A 9,243-nucleotide genomic window follows, 5' to 3' on the forward strand; every position below is an offset into this window, starting at 1 on the left:
GGGTGACAAGGCAACCCACAGACTGGGAACAACGAGTGGTTCAAAACCAGTGGCCAGGAGGGGATGGGAGGACTGGTAGGGAGTGATCAAGGGCAAGGTAACAGAGGAATTACTGAAACCAGAATGAAGGCTGAACATGGTAGTGGGACAGGAGGAAAGCGTAAGAAAATAGAGGAAAGGAGTAGGAGGCAAAGGGCATACATAGAAGCCTAAATATAGACATGTACATATGTAAATATATTTATGATTATGGGGGAAATAGACCTATGTGTATATATTTATAGGTTAATAGGGTAGCAAGTGGAAATTGGGCGTCCTCATGCGCATTCCCTTAATACAAGAACACCTTGCTCAGCTAAACAGCCATTTCTGATATCCACCTCCCTGACGTGATCGCTGAAAACAGACGTGTGTATAAGCAAACATGGTGAAGAAAGCTAATAGTGCCCAACTATCAAAAGATATAGCGTCTGGGGTTTAAAGGCTTGAAGGCAAACAAGCGGCCATCTAGCTTCGAAGCAACAAAGCCCACAGAGAAGAAGCACATAAGCCTGTGTAAACACGAGGTGTTGAAGGGATCGGGTAGCAGACACCAAAGAACAAAAACCATCATTGTGTGATCACCTTCCCCACATAAACGCTGAAGACGAATGTGTGCATGAGTAAGTATGGTGAAGAAGGCTAATGGTGCCCGGCTATCGAGAAGTATAGCATCTGGCGTCTTAAAGGCTTGAAAGTAAATACGCGGCCAGAAGCAACAAAGCCCACATAGAAGCAGCACACCAACATGTGTGATCATGAAGAGCCGAGGGGACCAGGTTTCAAGCACCAAAGGCTGGGGGGGGGGATCCTATCATCATGAATGAGAGGAGCGCGTGATGGGGACCCAATGCCCATTTGTAGACAACTGGACATCCCTTGCAGAGGGGCAGTGGGGAGGAGATGAGTCACTCAGGGTTCAGTGTAGCAACAATGAAACTCACAACCTTCCTCTAGTTCTTAAACGCTTTCTCCCCCAAACTATCCTGATCCAAATTCTACCTTGCAAACCTGGTTAGACCAGAGGATACACAGCAGTACAGATGGGCAATGGAAACACAGGGAATCTAGAACAGATGAACCCCTCAGGACCAGCGGTGAGTGGTGGTACCAGGAGGGAAGTGGGGTAGAAATGGGGAACTGATCACAAGGATCTACATATAACCTCCTCTCTGGGGGGTGGGCAACAGAAAAGTGAGTGAAGGGAGATGCCGAGCAGTGTAAGATAAAATATTAATTTATAAATTATTAAGGGTTCATGAAGGAGGGGGAAGAGGGGAAGGAGGGGGTGGGAAAAGGAAAATGAGCTGATTCCAGGAACCCAAGTGGAAAGCGAATTCTGAGGATGAGCGCAATGAATGTGTAAAGTGTGCTTTACACAACTGATGTATATATGGATTGTGATAAGAGTTGTATGAGCCCCAATGATTTAAAAAAACAAATCAAGATTACAACTGAATATGCTCTTCCCTTTTGGTTTTCTAATCCTAGGTCCCTACACATCCTGTTGTAATATTTGGCTTTGTCTTCTTGAGTTACCCTTTGAAATTTTCTATTCAGTTCAACTTCATCTTTTCTTCCATTTGCTTTAGCTATTCTGTGATAAAGAGCAAGTTTCAGAGTCTCTTCTGACAGCCACTTTGATCTTTTCTTTCCTGTCTTCTTAATGACCTTTTTGATTTCTTCATGAATGATGGTCTTGATGTCCTCCCATAGCTCATCTGGTCTTCTGTCATTAGTGTTCATGGGTGAATTCTCTTCTTTAATATGTTCTCCAAATTCAGATGGGATAGACTCAAGTTCTTATTTTTGCTCTTGTGAACTGGTTTTAATTTTACGTATCCCTAAAAATGTAATGAAACCACCCAACATCTCATGACATGGACAAATCTGGGAACCATTATGTTGAACAAAGCTAGTCAATCACAAAAGGACAAATATTTTATGAGACTACTACTATAAGGATAAGCACCAAGACAAAAGCAGCCATCTCTTCTTCAGACATTTAATCTTCTAATCTGGTCTTCTAAGCAACGAGGCAGTGTGTTTGCCAAATGTACATGATCTATGTATCACCCCCTTATTTGTATATCTTAATAACCACCTCAATGGAGATCTCAACTCATGTGTTAGGCAGAGTTCTCTAGAGGTGCAAAATCAGGAAACTTATGATTATATGTATCATATATTTATGATTATATATATTTCTACAGCAAGACGGAATATAACAGTCCACACAGCAGTACAGAGGGCTCAGTTCAACTCACTTTTATGGAACAGTTAATATACTAAAAGTCCTTCAACTCTCCAAGGGGGGCTTCTGTCCAAGGTCAATGAGGCAGACAGTGGAGTCTTCCCTCAGGCAAAACAGGTAGAATCTACCCACAGGCAGCAGACAGTAGGATGGGTCAGCAACAGTCTGTAAGTAGCACAGGAGCAGATCTGATGGGATATTGAACTCAAGGAATACAAGGTAACAGGATCCACCAAGTTCAAGGGAGGTACACACCAGCAGCATGGCATAATAGGTCTTGTCGAAGGAGCCTCAAGTTCTAACATGATCTACAGGTTGGCTTGGCCCACAGGTAGTGTAGCACACAAGTTGAGGCAGAAGCATGCTATTCTGATCACCATAGAGCAAGAGAGATGGGGGTGGGGTTGCAGTGCCATATTTCTCTTTGCCCTCCAATCAAACTTCGGCCTGATTAATCTCTGCCCACATGTTTCTATTGACCAGGTTGGCACAATAAACCTAAATATCACACTTCAGCTGAGGTCAGTTTCTCATGTCGAAAGAGGATAGTTAAGTTTCTGCCATGCATTGCTCTACAGTTACCCCAAACTAACAGGTACTCCTAAGAAACTGTTCAGTGAATTCAAGTCCAGAGCTTTGGGTGGGTGGTCGGGTTGGCAGGTTTGTCTTTGAGAATTTGCTTAAACCAAGTGTGGCAACTTGCCATTAGGACAATCACTTAACATTACTTATATACACCCCAAGGAGAGATTACACCTAGTATTGCATTCTAATTGGGTACTTTTGACCTAGTTTCTATCCAGCCCTGAGTGAACCAGGCCATGTACAGCGGACAACCAGGACTTTATACTCTGCATTTTCAAGGTGCACATTCTTCATAGGTCACCCCAGACAGCTCCGTTTTTTTTAAACCAACTAAATAAACAAGAATTTACCTTGAACTCACCTGTAGCAAATTTAAGGAATTTGAAATACAACCTTGGACTTAACGCTGAAATGCCCTAGTGTGAGAAGAGGCAGATGACTGCTGTACTGATTATAGATTTGTTTTATTTTTGAAGTTTTTAAAAAGTTTTATTGACATATACTTCATATATCATACAATAATGGTCAAGTAATATTAATATTTGTGCAATCACTATCATAATAAACTTCAGAACACTTTCTTCCTTGTTCATTGTGGCTGGCTCGCTATTCCTCCCCACATCCTCCTCTGCCATGTCCCTTGGCAATTATCAATCTAGTTGCTGTCTCTATAGATCAATCTCTGCTGAATTTCATAGACAAAAAACTCATACAAATAGGAAGCAAGGAAACAACCAAAACTATGACAAAACAAAAACCTCAACCTAATGGAAAGAAAATAAAAACTTAATTTTAAAAGGGAGAGCAGATGATAAGTTGTTACTGTTTTAAGAACACTTCCTTTCTTCTTTAATTTCATGGCTAAATCACTTTTAGAATGAGATATATAATCACAATCAATTCTAGTGCCCCCTCCCCTCTCCCTCATACATTGCTTGCTCCGGAAATGCCCTCGCCCTATCTCCCACCTCATCCCTACATCCCTTATAAACCCTTGCATCAGTTATTACCTCTATGTAACTACTCCATCTGTGCTTCCCAAACTTGGGAACCCAACAGAAATAATAAAAAAATGGTAAGGATAAAATATGAAGATAAAAACACAAGTTAATGAGTATGAAAGAAAAGACCATCATCAATATTTAAAAAGCCAGTGAAGAAAATTTTGCCATGAACAAGCAAGAAATACTTGCACTTAGAACAAACTCAGGTTGGGTCAAGAGGGAGGTCCACTAACCAAGTATCAAGTTTGATCCAACCACAATCAAGATTACAACAATCTCTACCAATAAAGCTGTTCAAAAAGACACTCTTGCCTATGGCTAGAGGGAATCTGCCAGTGGCTTGATCTGACTAGATACTATGCAGATGGGTTTTGGGTCCCCACTGTCCCCCATGGCCTTCTGTTAATTGGGTGCTCTTAGTTTAAGCTGATACGTATTCCTTCATCCTCTCCAAATTTTGTCATCCTTCGATCATATGAGCTGGTGTGCTTCTTCCATGTGGACTTACCTGATGCCTCACTTAAGATGACTGCTTGTTTGAAAATGATCGTGCCTTTAAGACCCGAGACCATTCTGATTGATAGCCAGGCACCATCTGCTTTCTTAACCACAGTTGCTGTAGCCACCTTACCTTCAATGATCACTCCATGAAGGTGCGTATTGAGCAGGGCCATGGTATCAGAATGAACCTTCTTTGATTAGGGCTAGAGTTATCATACTCAAGTATAAGCCGGCCCAAAGCTCGGCTGAGGCACCTAGTTTTACCACAAAAACTGCATTAAAAATATGCTGAAAAGCTCAACTTATACATGAATATATATGTTTAAGTGGGAACCCAGAATCCATCTGCTTGCCCATGGGATACGCACTGCTTTTGGGTTGTATTATCACAAAATCAAAACCCCTTGACCAACTATACCAACAAGATTATAGATTTAGATCAGAACTTTGGTTCAGCTCTCTTGCTTTAAGAGTGCCCAATGAATGGCGGCACAGGGCTACCATATTATTTGCTACTTTCTTTTCCCCCCCAATTTTTGGCACATAATTTATATATCATACAACAGTCTGATCATTCAATTATATCAAGAATTTTACAATCATTACCTCAACTTTAGATCGTCGTCCCCCACCCGATGGTTCAATCGCCTTTAAAATGAGCTGTGCAATCACAGTAAGCTCTAGTGCTCCCTCTCCCCTCCAGCTTTATTTACTCTTGATAACCCATTTCCTTATCACCCACCCCACCCCTTCTTTCCCTATAACCCCTTGTATCAGTTATTATCATTATGCATCCACTTCTCCTGTGCTTCACAGCTGGTAAACCCAAAAAGAAAACTATAAAAAACAAAAGCACACTAAGGTGGTAAGGATAAAATCATAATAGTATAAAGACAAAAATACAAATAACGCTTAAGAAGGAAGAGACCCCCAATAGCATTCAAAAAGCGAGGGAAGAAATCTCTTTCATGGAATAAGTAAGATATACTTGCACACAGAAAAAATAAGGAAGCTATAGGGAGGTCAACTGGCCAAGTATCAAGTTCAATCCAGCATAATGATTACAATGGTCTCTGACAGTAAGGCTGTTCAAGACCTTGGCCTATGTCTAGAGGGGTCTTTCCAGAACCTCCGTCTGACTGGATGCTCTGAAGATGGGATTGGGGCTCCCACTGTCCCCCAAAGCCCTTCACAATTTTGGTGTTGATCATTTTAGCTCTGATACTTTTCTGTTCACCATATTAAAATTTTATTAATTACATTATTTGGATCACATAAGCTGGTGTGCTTCTTTTGTGTGGACTTAGTTGACTCCTTGCGTAGGTGCAGAGATGCAGTCCTTACTGTGAAGCATCAATCTGAGAAATCCTCACTCCTGGAAAGGTGCTGAAATTCTCAAAAATCTCTTAAAATCCCCTGACCCTACCCCACTTACTCTAGTCTAAGGCAGTGAAGTTTGTGATTCCGAACAGGTTTTGTGGACTAGAAAAAATAGTTTGGGGTTAGTGACTAAAGATCAGATGAGACAAAAGAATTATCTCAGTTGATGATGGTTAGCAAAACTGACCCAATTCTGAAACTCTTGATACTGCCTGGGCATTATATAAAACCCTTAAAACTTAGAATGAAGTCTAGTGAAAGATCTAGATACCTACTCTAAGTATTCTCCCAAATCCACTTCCATTTATACCCTCGGTTCTTTCCTTGCCTCGCAAGCAAACTCCAAAGTCTTTAAGGTCAGGTTCAGCTTCCAATTCCAGTGCACGGAGGTCCAAAGTTGCTATATAAAGTGTATTGCATTTTGTATATTTCTTGCTCGCCTGTATTCGTGTACTGAGATTTGTGCTTGTCACCCAGAAATCTTCCATATCGATTTTACTGATGATTTGAGATAACTGATTATTCAATCTAAAAATAAATGTGTTGGGCTTTCTTATAATGATAAAAGTCATTGCAAATGAACATGTTAAGAGTTAAAATTAAAAAAAAGAGTTAAAATAAGCTCAGCATAAAAGAGAGACGAGTGTTGTACTCTTAAAGAAGAATGAACGCAATTCAGATCAGCAGTCATTGCTACTGCCACTGAGAGGTTATTTGCAGACATAGAATATAAGCCTTATGGTATAAGGAAACTGAATACTAGTACTGAAAATTAAGCCTTGGTATCTATCTATCTATCTATCTATCTATCTATATATATATATATATATGTATATGAAGGGTCTTCAAAAGTTTATAGAAGAATGGAATTAAAAGATAATGGAATTGTTCCACAAACTTTTTGAAGCCCCTTCATATATATAAAGGTTAAGGCATATAAGTAACATTAGGCTTTGATAGCCACCAAGTTTTGCTTAGCAAGCAAGAAAGCAAGCAAAGGCCTAACTGCTTATGCCACATTTATGAAACTGGCTGAAAAATATGTTAACACTAATATAAACCATTGTAGACAATATTGGCAATATTCTGTAAATGTGGTCTATTTCTATTTTTTATTATTTTTAGGGGCTCATACAACTCTTATCACAATCCATATATACATTAATTGTGTAAAGCACATTTGTACATTTATTGCCCTCATCATTCTCAAAATATTTGCTCTCCACTTAAGCCCCTGGCATCAGGTCATTTTCCCCTCCTTCCCGGCTCCCCACTTTCATGAAGCCTAGATAATTTATAAATTATTATTTTGTCATATCTTGCCCTGTCTGACGTCTCCCTTCACCCACTTTTCTGTTGTCCATCCCCCAGGGAGGAAGTTATATGTAGATCCTTGTAATCAGTTCCCTTTCCACCCCACCCTCCCGATATAGACACTCTCACTACTGGTCCTGAAGAGATCATCTGTCCTGGATTCCCCGTGTCCCCAGTTCCTATCTGTACCAGTGTACATCCTCTGGTCTAGCCAGATTTGTAAAGTAGAATTGGGATCATGATAGCGAGGCAGGAGGAAGCATTTAGGAACTAGAAGAAAGTTGTAGGCTTCATTGTTTCTACACTGCACCCTGACTGGCTTGTCTCTTCCCTGCGATCCTTCCGTAAGGGGATGTCCAGTGCCTTCAGATGAGCTTTGGGTCCCCAATCTGCACTCCCCCTCTTTTACAATGATAAGATTTTTTTGTTCTTTGATGCCCGATACCTGATACCTTTGACACCTCATGATCACACAGACTGGTATGCTTCTTCCATGTGGACGTCGTTGTTTCTGAGCTAGCTGGCTGCTTGTTTACCTTCAAGCCTTTAAGACCCCAGACACTATATCTTTTGATAGCAAGGCACCATCAGCTTTCTTTACCACATTTCCTTATGCAGCCACTTTGTCTTCAGCGATTGTGTCGAGAAGGTGAGCATCATGGTATGCCAGTTTAATAGAAGAAAATATTCTTGCATTGAGGGAGTACTTGAGTGGAGGCCCAATGTTCATCTGCTACCTTAATACTAAACCTATAAATTTGTGCACATAGATCTATTTCTCCATCCTCATATATAATTATATTTACATATGTGCATGCCTTTATTTAGACCTCTATAAATGCCCTTTGCCTCCCAGCTCTTTCCTCTATTTCCTTTTACTTTTCTCTATCATGCTCAGCCTTCATTTGGGTTTCAGTAATTCCTCTCGGTTACATTATCCTTGATCACACCCTATCAGACCTCCTACACCCTCCTCACCACTGATTTGGATCACTTACTGTTCCGTTGTCCCTAGGTTTGTTAACACCACTTCCTTTCCCCCACATCCCCCTCTCCCATGTCCCCCCAGAACTATCTGTCCCATTGTTTTCTCCTCCATATTGTTCATCCAACCTATCTTATTTAGACAGACCTGAGGAGATAATAACATGCACAAAAACAAGATAGACAAAACCAAGCAACAAAAGAAAACAAAACAACAAAATCCAATGACAAAAGACCCCACAACAACAACAACAAAAGCATAGCTTGTACTTAGTTCAAGGACTGTTTGTTGGCTGTTAGGAGTGTTTTCTGCTCGAGTCCCATGGGGTGTCAAGCCCTAGCCCCAAAGTCTATTTTTGGTATTCCCTGGGGACTGCATTGCTCTTTTCCCCTTGCTGTTGTGTTGAACGCCCTTAGTGTTTTGCCTTAGTATCGTGGAATCAGATTGGGTGCAATTCCCACACTGTGTCTCCAGTGTTGTTCCCTGTAGGGCTATGAATCGGTGAGGGATGTCGTGTCTCATAGTAGGGCAGGCTATATGGTCTTCTCTGTGGATTGGCTGCTCTGAGCAGGAATATCGTCCTCAAGGCTTGGTGGGCCAGGATGTGCTCCACCCTCTCTGCCTCCCCCTTCATTTGATCCCATGTGCTCTGGTCAGACATGTCCCTCTCCCCGAGTTGCAGATTCAGTGCTGTGCTCTGAAATAAATCTTTCTGTGGGGAAAGGAAGTTGTCCATGTAGTTGGGATTGGGGCCGGTGCCTCAGACCTCTCCACTAGTTCCCTAATCCATGCCGGCATGTTGCATTCACATCTTGGAGAACTGGGTGGTCGATTTCTTAAAAGCATTTGTATTAAGAAACTTTTTCATGTTTATTGATAATGTGTATTCACAAAAACGTGGCAAAACACTAACACTTATGTACTTTTTTTATCAAACGTTAAGTCTTTGAGCTGGTATTTAATGTGCTTAACATTGAACCAACATAATAGAATAAACTAGCAAAACTTTTCAGAAGAGACCTAATTTAAAGTATGAAGCATCTGAATAAAATTGTATTTTTCAAACATTATTTCAAGTGTATATGTATATAATTATGTCTCCAGTAAAGTGAAAAGTTATATTTTTTAAAATAAAAGGTGTTCTCAACTGCACGATCCAATGGAGTAGTCATTAGCCACAT

Source organism: Tenrec ecaudatus, chromosome X (assembly GCF_050624435.1).
Source record: "Tenrec ecaudatus isolate mTenEca1 chromosome X, mTenEca1.hap1, whole genome shotgun sequence".
NCBI lineage: Eukaryota > Metazoa > Chordata > Mammalia > Afrosoricida > Tenrecidae > Tenrec > Tenrec ecaudatus.